Source organism: Natator depressus, chromosome 1 (assembly GCF_965152275.1).
Source record: "Natator depressus isolate rNatDep1 chromosome 1, rNatDep2.hap1, whole genome shotgun sequence".
NCBI classification, from domain to species: Eukaryota; Metazoa; Chordata; order Testudines; family Cheloniidae; genus Natator; species Natator depressus.
In genome coordinates, this window is record NC_134234.1 from 135,694,299 (window position 1) to 135,711,079 (window position 16,781).

A 16,781-nucleotide genomic window follows, 5' to 3' on the forward strand; every position below is an offset into this window, starting at 1 on the left:
ACCCCAGCTTGCAGGGCAGGTGGTAACAACCCCTCACTGATCTGGATTGCGCCTTGGAAGGTCATAACACCCTAAGGCACTCAAAAGATTCTTGACCCTTCCCTCATCTAACTGGCAGACAACCTGAGGTGAAATTTGACACAGAGAATACCGTAGATTATATCCCCTGCTAATCAGAACTTCACTGCCAGGTATTGGTCTCAGTCCTTTAAAATGTATCTTTGCTCAGAAAGGGCAATATAGCAATTCCTTTCTGCAAATATAGCAATTCCTTTCTGCACCAATTGATTTCCTTGTTTTGTCAATCAGACACATTATGGACCCAATTCATCATCACTCCATTACACCAATTTAATGCCAGAGAGGGGAATCAGGTCCTAAATATTTAATGACAAAATGATTTTTTTAGTATTCACATTGCAGAGCTAGTTAAAGTTTGGAACAGTGAAGCTATGCTTGATGCTGTCTCATGCATCAACAAGTAGCCCAAAGCAGTAAGCCTGGCACAGAAAAACCTTTGAGACTTGCAAGACAAGGAGTATGCTGATTTGGGCCCACATTTGCCAGTGAATTCTGATTGCATGATATTTATATTGGTGAAGCTGTAAAATGCAGAATATGCAGAGTTTCATGTTCAGACTTTAGGTCCATGAGAGCCCTAGCAAGCCTTTCCTGTAAAAACGGAGCAAATTTGATATGGACGCTATTAATGGGTAATAAAACTTGCAAAGATTCTCATGTTCCATGTTTAAGACCAGAAACCAGCACTCGCAGTGCCCTCAGTCCACCAAAGCACTTAAGAATATAAGCAGTGCCATTGAGAGTCTTTTCACTGACTTCTGTGGGTATTGGATCTGAGTTACATCAGTTCAAGCACTGATAGCAGAAGAGATCCCTCAAACTCCTATTTGGTTTATGAACAAGGAAAGGTCTGATTCTCCTCTCATTTACACTGGAGTAAATCCACTAAGGCCAATAGATTTCCACCTGGTGTGAGAGAAGAATCAGGCCTCAGACCTTCTGAGTCTGAGAAATCTGCTCTGCCTTACACCTTAACTTTCTTTTTATTTGTGTTTGACATTTCTGAGGCTAAGTTTTGTTTCTGATGATTAATCTCTGATAGTGGGCTGATGAGATGAGAAGATCCTGTATAGAATGCCTGTAACTGTATGAAAAATTGAGATGGAAAACTCCACTGATAGCTAGTTAGTGGGACAAGTGAAGTTGCTCGCTGCGAGGTGATACATTAGTGCATCAATAAGACTAGATTTTACACAATGATTAAACCCAAAATAATTCATCACTACTGTTTGTGTTTATCAAGTCTAAAACAGATGACTGCTCTCAGGGCAAATGACTTCTCTCCCTGCAATGAAAACAAAAATAAATAGCTGAATCCAATACTCCCTACACATCAGAAATTTCCAAAACATCTCCAAGCATTTGCCTTCTCATTAACTCTGTTAAGCCTACTGACTATGGAGTGTCACTGTTGCAAATTTTGAATGATGCAAGAAATGAAAAATACCTGCTTTTTTTTTTGTGGACTGGTTTAGACAAATTAAGAATCAATGTAACTCTTCCCTGAATATTAAATGAAAATCTGTCAAGCTCTTTTTTTTGTCAGGAACATTCACTGGGTTTTAACACAAGATAAAACTTCCTTATGCTCAGCTAGGACTGGAACTAGGAGTACCAAAATCATACAGGCAAAACAAGAAGACAGACCCCATGTATTGATCCTGGGAACAAACAACAGCAAATAAAAGCTCTGAGCCTTTTCACCTCGCAAGCCAACCCGTGTGAATGCTCAGGGTATTGTCACTAGCTGCCTGAGCACTGAAAACCAAGATCTGGCGATTGTTACATTTGTCATACCATTGCTTGTGCCGGTTCCTAATAGAGCTACACGTGACCAGGACAAAGTAAGAGACTCGATCAACTGGAGGGAAGTGGGAGAGAGAAAATTTTCTGTCTACACTTCTTTACGTTGGCAAGGTGTTCAAACACTGTGATGTATATCGATCTGGACAGACAGAAAGCCCTCCACTTACTTGTCACACCCATTGTGTGACAGTGAATGGTGTAGTAAGACGTGTCTATATAAGTATTTGTGGTTTAAAAACATATATTCTAGTTTACCTTATCATTTTTTCTTTCCTAACTGGAGTGAGAGGCTTTGAGTCTCATCTCACCTCCATTCCTGTAAATCAGGAGTAACTCCACTGAAGTCCAGAGTTACAGTGGTGTAAGAATTGGGTATGGTCACTACAATATCTTCAATCCCCTCTTTCACAGACAGAGTGAGGGGAGACTATCCTACCACCTGGCGAGTCCCTCCTGGTGTCTAGTGGCAGAGGTAAGGGTACGTAGGACACAACTGAATAAAGGTGGCTAATGAGGCTTTCTACTCATGTCCAAAGTATAAGTTTGCATTTTCCCCCTTATTATTTTGTCACATATGTACAACAAAGAGCACATAACTGCAGTTACTGCATAGCTCTTCCAAAGGATTATGATTAGTTTCACAAAGAAGCAGAGGTCCTGATTCTCCACTGCCTTACATTGGTGTAACTCTATTGAAGTCAAAATGCAAAACTCTAACACAGTAGAGTAGCAAACTCCAGGTTCTCAAAAAATGCTATTTTCATACAGCTATTAAAAGTGGGAGTGTATCATGTTACGAGCCTTGCAACTGAAGTTATAGCTATGACAAACAACTTATCTTCTGTGGCTGTCTTCACTGACAAAAAAGGGGTGTGGCTTTTGGTCTGCATTTTGTTGTTGTCGTTGTTGTTTTATTATGGGATAATTAATGGGGGTTAGCTCTCCTGCTGTAAAAGTCTAATGGAGACAAGGCACTGCAGTTTTACCATGAGGTAAATGAGGTAAGGTGAACCACAGGATGGGGCTATAGCACTGACCCACCGAAGCTATTTCATGGTAAACATTGCAAGTGTGTTGTCTCCACCTAGGACGTTACAGACTGAGAGCTAGCCGGCATTAGTATCTCACTGCGTTTATTTTAAAAAAATTGAAACCACCAGCTTTGTGTCAGTGAAGGCAAAGCATGTATTGATCCAAGAGTTAATAACAGCCTACTGGAGTGCCTGAGAAGATAAGCCATGTCATGCAAGACTGGAATCCTAATAAAAGCTTGTGGGGATGAGTCCTGTCTAGGTTCCTTCCCCACTCTGAACTCTAGGGTACAGATGTGGGGACCTGCATGAAAACCCCCCTAAGCTTATTCCTACCAGCTTAGGTTAATTGATTCACCTTAATGGGCCATCAACACGACTGATTGTCTTGATGTAAATCTGTCTTGTGAGTGTTATTCAGGAACCCAACACCTTTGAGACACAAACCATAGGAAATATTCATAACTTCAGATACAATGATAATACATGCATATAAACAGAATACCACTGGAAAAGTTATAATCTATTGAACAATGATATCTTAGGAGGCATACTTTGCATAAGATTTATCACAACGGTCTACAGTGTTGATACATCAGTGGTGATTCGTGTAAATAGTGTCATCTTTTTTTTAATACAGAGTCACAGACAATAGATGGACTGTCTTTTTAAATAGTGTAAAATAACTGATGATGGCTGAAGTGGAAAGCATGGAAACACTTTTTTTCCATTATAAAAATCTGTCCATCCTTTTTCGGAACAGCTCCAATACTGAGATGACTGGCATATGAAAATACGTATTGTTCAAAAGAAGTGACTTGAAGTGCTCTGGCTGAACAGAGATGTATGAAGTGACTTACCCAAAGGCACACAGTAGGTCAGTGGTACAGCTGGGAACAGACCTCCACTGAGGGCACGTCTACACTGGCAACGTTAAAGTGCTGCCGCAGTAGCGCTTTAACGTGGCTTGCGTAGTTGCGGCAGAGCGCGAGGAGAAGCTCTCTCCCAGCACTCTAAAAAAAATCCCCCCACAAGGGGAATAGCTCTCAGCGCTGGTGCACGGTCTGCACTGGCACTTGACAGCGCAGAAACTGGCAGTGCTCAGGGGGGTGTTTTTTCACACCCCGGCGCGAGAAAGTTGCAGCACTGTAAAGTGCCAGTGTAGACAAGCCATGACTCTCTGTCCAGTACCTTATTTCTATACCACACAGCCTTCCCTTCAGTGAGTTTTCCTAGAGCGAGTACTTCATGGTTGGGCCAAAGATAAATGGGAGTGTTGAGAAAAATAAGTAAGTTTCAATTAATATGTAGGGGACACACCTTGCCTCGTGAATTAGCCAGTCCAGTTGCTTGAACCATTTCTCATTCATTAATATTGATAAAAAATTCCATGAGTGGTTTCAATCTGGCATTCAGCCCATTCTAGCACTGACAGTGTCCTTGTTAGAGAATACTTAACAATGGATGTACCATCTGGTGCGATGCTATGCTGCTTCAAACATATTGACTGAAGTAGAATTAAGTGCCACTTCTCATACAGGAGCCATCAGGTCTTAATGATCTAAAATAATGTTTTGGCTGATTAACACACAATGTTCTAAACTTCTTTCATTCAGACATGTTTCTTAGCAGATTCATTTGTTTCAGTGAGTAGTTGTGTTTTGGGTATGGCTTTTCCCCCCCATTTTCATTGTGCGTTGCTGCAAGCCTCATTATGTTTATGTCACTGGGCAAGTAAACCACAGTCGGGGGTAAAATCCTTCTCTATTTTGATGCAATCCAAATGCAAACTGTCTGTCTCTGAAGATAGCTGTTGATTCTTCTTTTACTACTTGGATCTTTCACAGACATTAAAAACTATTAACTGAATTCTAAAATCCTTACTCAGTCCTTATTGAGGCAATTCTAACTGAAACAAAAGAAGTTTCGGAAAATAAAAACTTATGGCTTGATTGTACCTTTTAGACATGGCCCCTAGTAAGGGGTAGTGAATAATTGCCCCATCTCCTGGGGAGCAAAGGTAAGTGCACCGAGGCTGAACACCCACTGCCCCATTCTTTCTTGGCGTGCACCTCACACCCCAGGCACAGATGGCTGGCCAGCTCTGTAGTCCTGCTGTAGAAGGGGGAGGCAGAGTGCTGGTTCCACTTCTTCTGGGGCCGTGTGATGCCTCAGGAGACAGTAGAGAAGGAGCAGTTCCTCTGCTCCCCAATTTTGCTTGGCCCTTCCACAGGCCACAAAGGCACAGAGGTTCCTCATGCTGTTGACGCAAAAGGCATGAGGCAGAATCTGGCCTGAGAAAGCATTTCAGGATTCAGCCCTGGATGAACAAAACTGGACAAGAAGCACCTGTGAAGCATCGGGCTCTGGCCCCTGTCGGAAGACAGGATACTGGGCTAGATGGACCATTGGTTTGATCCAGTATGGCCATTCTTATGTTCTTAAAATTCAAAGGATGTTTGGCTCTGGGGTGGGGCGGGGAGGGGGGGGTTGGTGCCATGCTATCCCAAGTTGAGTCTACTTCATTAACATTTTGACTCCTGACAGGAAAAAAAACAAATGTGTAATATTCTGAGATCAGCTGCTGACATTTTCAGCAAGAGTGCAGAGCTGGAGTTTTGCCAGCCCTAAACTGAATGTGAATCTCAAAGTTCTGCTCCTATTATTAAATTTGGTATGCCTGAATGGGTCCAGAATTAGGCAAATCACATTCATCTGTCTGTTTATAATTGTGCTTATGGTGCAGTGATAATTGCACTACAGCTTCGGTTGTGTTATAGAGCTCAATTTTAACATGCAATTTAAAGCTTTATTTTGTAAAAATCTCATTGAAATGGAAAAAATCAAAACATAGAATATAACCCTTGAACACTATTTGAATTTTTCATTGTGCTTTGACACAGAGCAAATCAGAGTTTAAAAATCACTGCTTTGGGGCTATTTCCTGCCCCCCATTAGATTGTCTCACTTCCGCTTGCAAGAAATCTAAGACATGCTGGGATCTGTCCTTTGGCCTATACAGTTTCTCCTCATATGCCAAAGTCCAAGAATATCAGTTATACATTGGGAGTGTTTTCTAAAGAAATATTTTATAATTTTTTAGCCATCACAGAAAATGTGTGCCAAGGCAAACCCACTGAATTGTAATTTGTCTACAGATCTGCCATGGCCCAAACATCATCACTCACTTCCAGGGGAGGCTTTGAAGAAAAAAAGAAAAAAAAAAAAGACAGACCCACCAGCTTCATCAAACCTGCACTCTAGCTCACAACATTAATACTGCTGAGATCATTAAGGCAAAATAACTGTCTGAATGCATGGAATGTAGAACTGGGTGAATAATAGGGTTTTTGGTTTGCTGTCAACGAAAAACAAAAGTTTTGTTTCAAGTCAAACTGAAAATGAAATTTTTTGGTGAATCAAAAAGTCAAAAACTTTCTGACTAGGGTCGAAACAAAACATTTTGTTTTAATCTAACCTGTTTTTTTTTTATGATGACTTTGGACATTTTTACAAAAACAAAGGACTACATTCACAAAACACCAGGGGAGGGTGGGGGAGGTTATTAGCATGATTTCCTTTATATCCTTTAACCCAGTGGTTAGAGCAGTCATCTGGAAGATGCATGTTTAATCCCACCCTGCCCTTCTGCCTGATGTGGAGAAGGGACTTATGCCTGGGTCTCCTCTATTGCAGGAGAGTGTCCCAATCCCAGGGCTATTCAGGTGGGGGTCTCTCTTAGTGTCTCCTGGTGAAGCTGTTCCACTGTGTATAAATAGTCATTGGAGCAGGGATTTGAAGTTGGGTTTTCTGCAGCCTAAGTGAATGCCCTAAGCACCAGGCTTCAGAGACATTCTCATGAATGCCTATGACTTGTCATTTTGAATTACAATGGCTAGTAATTGATCCAGGGAAAGAGACCTTGTCTGCTGGGTTCTCTGCCAGATGAACTGCATAAACGCTGATGATGCCTAAGTAGTGGTGTGGGACTTAGTCCCCTCATGCAAAGCACATAGAGAATGATTGTGTATTTGGTGAGAAGATAATTTGGGGTCACATTTAGGAAGAACCACTAGTTTATCCATCTTAAATGTTTTGCTTCTGCGGCAGAGAAATTATAGACTTCACATAAGTTACCAAAGCTTACAAGCAATCTAAAGGCTAAAACCTCTGAGGGAGAACTCAATGAGAGAGCTGCTTATAATGTTAAAGAGGCAAATAGGAGGTTTAGTGCCAGAGGAATATGTATGGTGTTTGGTGGTTTCCCTCACTCAACTGGTTTGAAGACTTTTTAATAATGTCATTGTAAGAAGAAAGTATTACATAAGCCAGCGGGTCTGTGAAGATTCTGTTGAGGGATAAAGCTAGAGGTAAAACAAATTTGAAGATTGACATGGTTAACCAATAATTTATGCTCAAAATAAAGAACATAGGCATGGAAGAAGAGTTACAACTACTGGAGAAACAATGTATTTCTTAAATAGTCACCTTTGGAAAATGGAACTTGGGCTTCTAAGTCACCTGGGTGCTTTTTGAAAATTCTATCCAGTGTTGTCTTTTACTTCTGACCTATTTCCAGGGAGACATCATGTACTGATGGGGAAAGCTGAGGCACAAAGAGATTGAGTGACCTTTCTTAAGGTCATTTAGCAAGTCTATGGCAGACCTGAGAATAAAAATCACCAATGCTCCCTGCACCAGTGAGCTTAGGATCAAAACTGAGTGGAAGCTGAAAGAAAGAAAGAAAGAAAGAAAGAAAGAAAGAAAGAAAGAAAGAAAGAAAGAAAGAAAGAAAGAAAGAGATTCAAAGCAGAAATGCTTTGATTTCTGTTCACTTACCAAGACACTTGAGTGTATCTTTATGCTGCTAAACTCCTGCAGAAATCCTTGAAAGCTGTAACAAATTTTTCCCCCCACAAATTCAAACTGTCAAATAAACCCCTTTAAATTCCATTGGAAAATCTTACAAAATTCAAAGGTGTTTCTATAGAGATAGATCCTTAACTTTTTTTAAAAAAAGGAGTTCTCATCCATTTAAGTATGTTTTGAACCACTCGTTTTATTTTTGACAATGACAATTCAGCAGCAACTAGACAACATATCCCCTTACTGGCAGAAATTTAAAGGAATAAACAAACTACAGGTCCAATTCAAAAGTGCTTGCTCATTCCTTACTCATACAAAACTCTCATTGCATTGACTTAGGAAGTAGAAAGAGGATTTCAGAACTGAATTCAATTTTTAAAGTTTTTCTCTTACCCTTTACTGTGTGCAACGCTCAAACTTGAAAAAAATATTTATTTTCCTACCAATTTTGATTTTTCTCCTCTTTGTCTCTAATGAGGAAGAATCAATATGGCCATTTAAAAATATTCTGCAGGAAGGATGCTGATGTCAGCAGAAATGTGCACACGTCTGGAAGACATTTTCAGTATTTCATTGTTATTATAAATATTTTGATGTACAGTATTGCACAAAAATAACTTTTATTTTTAATTTCTTGACAAGTGACTGGTGGCAGTTATTGTTTTTTTCATAGGCTGGAGGTCACTTTCTGAACACAGACATAAAATTATCACTATAAAACTCAAATTTTATTATGCTCTGGACAATACTTTTTGGCTCCAAATATGCTGTTAATTTGGTTGTCATCGGCTAAGCTTCTAAATTCAAAAGTCACAGGTTAATGTGTTTCTTAGCCAGTAGGTGAACTGTGTCAGAAATTATGATCACACGAATAAATGAAAAACAATCAGTTTTTGCAGTCACTTGTGTTCCCTGTAACCATGTCATTCTTGCCCAGAACATTGTGGAATACTAGCTGGGGTCCCTGGGAGTGTTTAAAAGTAATTCTTATTTTCATGTCTGAATCACTTTGATGAAATTGGTTTGTGGCTTTTCCGTATTTTAAATAAATGTTTTTGTGATCACAGTGTCCCCATTGACCAGTAGCTGGGCTGGGGATCATATGAGTCACTGAAGGGAATTGTTTTGTTTTTATCCAAGAATTGTAATCTCAGTCTTGTTCTCTTCCTTGAGCTACTAACGGCTGTTTTAATTGTACAGAGCTCTTATAACCCTTCTGTGTGCTAATGTACTTTCAGTTGGTTTAAAGATGAGGTACAGGCTGACACACAGTGCTATGCTAAGTATGATTTTACCTGTAGCATTTTATTATTAGAAAGATATTTCAAAATGTAAAATCAAACCTTTTTTTGACCAGTGTCCTTTGATCTGACCAAGTCTGCATTTCTGATTACATTTACAGTCTGTACATGATGTATTTCTGTAGGGTGAATAACACTAATATTCAAAAAAAATTATAAGCCCAATTATTTTAATATGCTTATTATTTCCATGGAATATGTCTTCATTTTTACATAATTTTTGTTTCCTGATTCCAAGGGCCTGCACTCTGTGTGTGCACCCCACCACACCCCTGACCATACCAGCCCTGAATGCTAATGTTTTACAGCTGCTTTATGGTGTGCAAGTGACTACGCAAAGTTCAGAGACTCAGATCAAGAGAATCATCCATAATTCCTTGTCTGCTATCCCATTAGACTACAGAATATGAAGGCATGGTAGAGATTGAATTGCAAAGGTAACTTCTGGCCCCTAACCACTCGTAAGCCACTCAATACATAGAGTGGATAGGGAGAAAACTTCCATGACAATACAACAAGACACTAGAACTGTGGTTTAAACTAGGCCGCAAGTCTGTTAAGTAACATCTGGGAACTATCCATCAATAACTCATGCAGTGCAGATCATCTTTCCTATTGTAATCCATTCCACCTGGTGGAGGGCTGGCATCAGCCCCACACCCCATTAACCTGGTACGTACATGGTCACTGAGATCCTACTCCCCTTTTATGAAGGTTAAAGGGTTGGGATGTGGGATTGTCTCTTCACTGTACCAGACACTAGGAGCCCCAACTCCATTCCCATCCTTTAGGAGATGCCTTCTCCTAATCCCCTTCCAATTCTAGTTTAAGAGGGAACTGGACTGCTACTGAACAAAGCACCTGCACTGAGCACCTGCCAACTTGCAACAACATGATTTTTACAGCTTAACGTACTCACTGGGTCCCTGGGCTGCTGAGAGGAAGGCAAATAACCCCACTCTGCCCAGGTCAATCGGGTAGTGAGGGAAAAATTCCTTCCCAACCTCCCAAAGGGTGACTAGCGTGATGTCCACAGCACGGCCCCCAAACCTGGTCCTACTTTAGTCCCAAAGGGGGGGGGGAAACTTTTCTTCCTGAGGCTGACTGGAGCCCCCAGGCACGGGGAGGAGTTCATCAGCCCTCACCTTGGAGGCACAGGAGCCAACAGACTTATGCCACACTTTCTGTCCAAATAATCAACCAGAGAGCCCCCCTCCTCAAGCCCACTGGGAGGTGGAGTGCACCTGAAGACAGTGCATTCCTTAAAGGGACCAAGGGTTTTCTTTCCTCTGCTGGCCAAGACAAAGGCCCTCTCCCCACCACCACCACCTGTGAGGCTGCAGGGAGGTGACATTTCTTTGTTTTCCCAGGTGCCGAAATGTTTCCAATAACTATGATTTTTGGAAATGACCTTTTTGTATCCTAGGCTCATTGCCCCCCAAAAAAGCAGATTTTGTGGATGTTCACATTTCTGTCTTAACTCATTTAAAGGGGACCTGCAAAGGGAGCAAAACGTCGTTGTGGGGGGTGGGGTCAGATTCTTTTTGTTATTGTTTTTAAGAGGTGATGGGGTGAGGGATTGATTTGTTTAGTTTTTACATTAAAAATTCAGGTCCTATCTAATCTGGAAGACTGTGATAACTGGACAATTAGCACAATGACATAAGAACCAAGAGAGTAAAAGACAGAGCAGTTCAGAGGGGAAGGGATCAGTGGCCTTGGAACAATTTTTATAGTGGGGATGCTGACAGCCACTGAACCAAATTGTAAACCCTGTATACAATGGAAACCACTTCAAGCCAGGTGGTGTGGCAGCACCCCAGCACCCCTGGAAGGGATTTTATAGTCAGATTCCATAAACAGTTGGTTTTGTATTTATCAGCACCTGCTTAATTTCAGTGACCCAGTAACACTTCGAATAAAGGAAGACTTAAAGACGCAACACCTTCACTCTTTCAATAAGGAAGTTTGCAAGCACCATAAACATCCCTGAGACTTCAAGGTCCACCAGAAAAAACAGAAAAACAAACAAACTTGACATTCCAGATACTTCTAAGCAAATAATCCCCTTTCAGGTCTTCACATCATGACTTATTTATGTCATAAAGAAGTAAAAGGGGCATGACTTTAAAAAAATAAGTCCTTTGCAAGTTACATTAAAGATTTTTCAGACCTTTTCCATGTCTCAGTGTACTGGTTAGCTGTTGTAGAAAGAATCGTGCATAAAGAGACTCCCCTCCTCTTCCCCCGTGCGCCCCCCTCCCCCCCCGTCTTTGGGCTGACACTCTTTAAAAAAAAAAAAAACCACCCAAGACCATTCTCTCTGATAAATGATTATTGGCAATGTCACTGAGAGTTAGAGTACATCACATCTTCTCATGTCTACATCTGTTTTGATGAATGTGTGTTCTGGGAAGGCAATTAGATAGCAGATAGTAACTTTTCATAGTGTCATACAAATGTGTAAACTTGCTAGATAAACATTGGCTGATATAAGAAAATAGCTTTAGGGTATATTTTGTAGTATCAGCCTTTCATTTCTTATCAGAGAAACTGGGCAGATAACTGTCCTCAGAAGCTCAAATCACAGTTATAAATATAATAAATAAAACCTTTATTTATTATTATTTCTTTCACACCGAGTTACAATACAATAGTTACCCAACTGGAAAAACAATCAAGCTCATCTACAAATGCAACAAAGGGACACCTTGTTGAAGCTTTCACACAATAAACCAGTCTGGACTGAGTTTTGTATTAATTCAATACACAATATAAATATGAGATGAAGTTTAAATCCCTTTAGCTATACAGTTTCTGGAGCAGTAAAATTTATGTGGCATAAAGAAAACTATAACTGGTCAGGAATTTTTTGACTAGAGATTTTCTGTCAAAAATGCTGATTCTTCAAAACTGAAACTTTCAAGGGGAAAGGGTCAGCTTCAATAAATCTTGAATTTCCCCAGGCCAGAAAAACCCTTTCCTGCCCATCTCTAGTTAATAAAAACACAATTGGAACACCGACTCAAGAACTGAAGAGTGTATTTCCCCACCCAGAACCTAAGACGTGTAGGCACCAATTCAGTAAAGCCATTGGGTCTAGTGTTTTAAAGGTAGGTAGGCATCTATGAGGATTTTCAGGAGTGCCTAGACACCTAACTCCCATTGAAATCGATTGGAGTTCAGTGCCTAAGGGCTTTTGAAAAGCCCACCATGTGCCTATCTGCTTCTCTTTCTAAATCTGGCCCTTAGTCCTTGTCTCAGGAAGATATCCCTATTCAGGACAGTGCTGCAACATATTTCCATGCTTATATAAGGGGACTGTTGCCCCCTTACTAACATTCAGTGGGGGTGTTTTGGTTGGCTAGCTCCCAGTCCTAAAAGGGGAAGAGTCGATGGGGAATCAGGACCCTGAGACTGACAGCCCCCAGGAACAATGGGGAGAGGCCAATGCTCCACGTCAGCCTGAATGACAGGGAGAGCAGGCTAATCAGGGAGTCAGGAGGCCAGGGAGGTCCCGTCCTCCCTGAGAGCTAGAATTGCCTGGGTCAGACAGAGTGGGGTCAAGCTAAGGAAAAAGCAGGGGCCCAAGCTAAGCTGAGGAGCAGAGCTGGGCCAGATCCAGAGGGACCAGACCCTGTCCTGGGAGCAGAGCTGCAGCCCCAAAGTCAGAGGCACAGCCCAGAGAGAGCAGAGCTGCAGCCCCAAAGCCAGAGGCACAGCCCAGAGAGAGCAGACCCTGTCCTGGGAGCAGAGCTGCAGCAACTAGTGCCAGAGGGGCCAGAAAAGCAGCCCAGGAAGCAGGTCAGTGCTGGGAGCAGAGTCACAGAAGCAGCCTGCAGAGCAGACCTGTTCTGGGAGCAGAGGTGCAGCGAGCAGAGCCAGAGGGGCCAAGGAAGCAGCCCAGGGAGCTGGAGGCAGAGCAGCAGCAGCAGCAGCAGCAGTGCTGAGACCGAGTGGTGGAGCTGGGGCTGGAGCAGTCCGGAGCTGGGTGCGGTGAGCAGCTGGGGAGAGCGAGGGGGACCCTGGGCAGTGGGCCCAGCACAGGGAGACGCCTCAGCCAAGAGGCTTTGCAGGCCAGGCTTGGATCGTAACCCCGACAGGGCGGGGGCGACACTGGGAAGAAGGGTCCTACCACTTAGAGCCTGAGAGCATGTGGCCACCACCAGAGCAAGTGTCCAACCCACAGCATCCCTGCAGCACAGCCAGGGGCTGGGCAGGAGGCCTGGGACTTACAAGGAACAGACTGTGAACTGCCCTGACGTTCCAGAGACACTGTTTGTGATGTTCCCTGCCACAGAGCGGGGTGATGTGTTTCCTTGAACCTTTCCCATTTTTCCTTATTCTTTTTAAAATTAATTGTTGATTAAATAACTTGCATTTGCTTTAACTTGTATGTAATGGTCAGTGGGTCAGAGAAGTGCCCAGTGCAGAGAGAGTACCCCGGAGTAGGGACACCCTAGCTCCTGTCCTAGGTGACCACAGCAGGGTTGGGGGTTGAGCCCCCCAGGAATCCTGGGCCCAGCCTTGTTGGGGTTACGAGGACTCTGGCAGACAGGAGAGTGGAAGGGGAGTCCTCAAGGGCAGGGAGGCCACTGGGTAAAGGAAGTGGGAGCGAGGACTCAGATCCTTTCGCTAGCCCACTTCACCAAGGTAGTGCAGAAGCCAGGAAAGTTCCCCACAACAGCGAGACTATTCCCCCGCTTACACTTACAGCCCTGATTCCAAAAGTGCTTAAGTCCTATAAAAGTCAATGGGATTTAAGCACATGCTTAACAAATTGTGGCCAAAATACAGACTCGATGCATGCTTTTGAAATTGTACATATAAAGAAGCTGTGCAAGTGGTGTATTTGTAGAGTAAGAGTGCAGGCAGCTTTGGAACACTGATATTTGGACATGAGGCATACTGTAATATGTTTATGGAAAGAGTTCACCTAAGGATTAATTCACTGGTTATCACTAGTGATGAGTGAACCGGGTAGAATAAAATAAGGACTGACCTAACTTTTTACTGTAAAGGAGAAGCAAAGTAAAGCCAAACTTCCTGAGACTCAATGAAAAAATGTGATTCATTTTTTAAAACTTTTTTAAAAATTAGCTTGGTACTCAGACTAGAAGTCATTTAGCACCATTGGCTAAATGAGACAAAAGCACCATTTGCCCTCTTTTGAATGAAAAAAATATTCCAATATGTGTATAAAAAAGGAGCAGGAAGCTGGCAGGGTGTTCTTTGTGAAGGCTTGGAGACTCTCCAACTTGCTTCCCCCCGATCTGAAATAACCTGCATTTGGTAAGCTTCTGTGCTGCAAAAGACATGTTTGAGTAGGCTTTGGGAGAGAGCTGAGGGTGTGCTTCCTAGATGATAAAGGGATGGAAAGGAGTCTCTGTGGGTGCCTGTCTGGCTACGTTCCTGCTGGAAAAATTATTCTAGTGATGCTGGGATTTCATCATATCATGGTAAAGATGTTAGGGATCCTAGACCTGTGGATAAGCAGGTTTTTTAAATAGCTTTAATAGAAATTAACATTTTATTTTCTTTGGCTCTCAAAGTCACCTGAACAGTGCTCGTATTACATTAGTCCTACATAAATCTAGCTTTTGGTACAATGTGCAGCTTGGAGATGGGAGGGTTAGTTTCAGCTACTAACATTTGGTATCGTCTCATCATCTGAAATATTTAATAGAAATATGGAATATACACATGACGGCCTAAGCCTATGTATGCCCCCAAACTGCAAATTACAAAGCCAGAGTCTGTAGTGTATTGATAGGCTTGGAAGGATTAGATTTGTGTCAGTAAATGTTGATTTCACTGAACACAAACAAACTGATGGAAAAAGATTTCCATGAACGATGACTGAAATTTACAGATAGGCAAAGTAAGAAAAATGCTGCTTAAGAATTTCTTAGAGTTTGTTTTAAGGCTATTTTGTATATTTTGACATGTGACATAGACAATTTGTGTTTTAATGGTTATAAAGCTTTCGTTTTTTGAAGTTCAACATCTACTGTCATTGAATAACTATTGTCTGACACTGCACCATAATTTCCCACAACTGTGAAAATGTAAATAGATAAAAATAAAATTATAAATAGACATTGATTCTATCCATCAAAATTATAAAAAAAAATAAAAAATTGAATTCTGCCAAATCTATGTATTGAGAACTGTGTTGGAATTGCAAGCTATTACTTTAAGAATCGGGGGTGGGGGTTCCTAGTCCTGCTTGCAGGCTAGGGAGCTCTGTCGTAAAGCATCTAGGAGCAGTGGTCAGTCTCCAGCCAGCCAACCTCTAGTAAGATGGAGTGAGGTGTGCCTCTTTTTAGGGAGCAGCCTGCTTTGTCTCTCTGGTTTTGGATTCTTGTGAGTTATTGTTCTGAATTCTAAGAAATAACGTGTGATGTTGCAACCTTTCAGCAAGAGATTTGGGTTTTATCTTACTTCTCTGTGCATACACTGTGAACATAACAGAGCCACACCCCTAAGATATAGGAGGAGAGGGCTTTGGGTTCAGTCCTTACTAGAGCTAGGGGTGAAATCTGGATTCAAACTCCCCCCAAGATTTGAGGGTATTCAGGTACAGAGTTTTGGATCAGCTGGCTACAGCAATAGGGATCATATATGGTTCCAAATGTTCTCAAGGTTTGAGAGTACTCAGATCTAGAGTTTCCAGGCACACTGTGACAGGGACACACACCTCTTGCAAGTGCCTCCTGTCAGCTGCGTGTGATGCTGCAATCTCTCCCCCACCTTTCTGGCACCCCCTGTAGGTTGTTGGCCTCACAATGTGGGTCTTCAGTGGCTCAGCCCTCCAGCTAAGTCACACAGTTAATAGACGGATGGAAGAACCTCTTCCAGGGTAACAGAGTTCAACAAATGATTGGCTCTCTCCAGATTCTTCAGCCCCATCTCTGGGCCTGGTCAGCCCTCACCAGGGTTTTCAGCCCTGTCTCTGGGCCTGTTTACATTCCAGCCCCTTTCTCGTGCTTTTAGTAAAGAATCTTGTCCCCTTTTCAGGACTCAGGCCACTTCCCCACTGGCCAGTGGGGGACCCTGGCCCGCCCACTACTCTGAGTCCCAACCCAGGGATATTGTAAGCAGGAGCTAGAGCCTGCTTCCCTTAATAGTTGCTGCTCCTGCAGCATTCCCCGGACTGCTTCCCACTCAGTCCCATCGTCTTCATCCATTAGCTCAGGGTTATAATCATTGGTTCTCCCTGCCTTATCCCTGCTTGGGCAGGGTTTCTTCCAGGCCTCTTTGCCTGGAGAGTTTCACAATTTTCTAGCCCTTCCCTCACCCTTCTGGTCCCAGCCAGGAACTGACCTGCTCAGGCCCTTCAGCTCCTTTTATCTGAGCCTGCTGCTCTCTGATTGCTTGCTTCCTTGCAGCCTTTCTAGGCAGGCCTGGAGGACCCACCTTCACTGCTCTTTTCTGGGGGAGGGTATGGTAGGACTGCAAGACCTCCAGTAGAGGGCCTTAAAAGGCCTGGCATACCTCGTCACACACGGAGAATATAACCAGGTATTCATGATGTTGCTTTGTTCTGCCAAAGTAAGAACATGATGATATGTTAAAGTATATATAAAATTCCTGTGAATGGATTTATAATAAACAGTGCAAAGTGTCAGTTCCCAGCAAGCGAAATAACATTGCATGACATAAATTATATACTGTTGGGTTTCAACCAGCCAAA

At 42.4% G+C, this 16,781-nt stretch overlaps 1 long non-coding RNA gene across 1 annotated transcript in view; it reads right to left on the reverse strand.

Moving 5' to 3' along the window:
- LOC141983203 (uncharacterized) overlaps positions 1 to 16,532 on the reverse strand; it is a 55,347-nt gene extending 38,815 nt beyond the window's left edge. The window contains exon 1 of the long non-coding RNA XR_012638316.1: positions 16,412 to 16,532. This is a non-coding gene — a long non-coding RNA (uncharacterized LOC141983203). The remainder of the gene's footprint in view (positions 1 to 16,411) is intronic.
- Between the last annotated feature and the right edge of the window lie 249 nt (positions 16,533 to 16,781).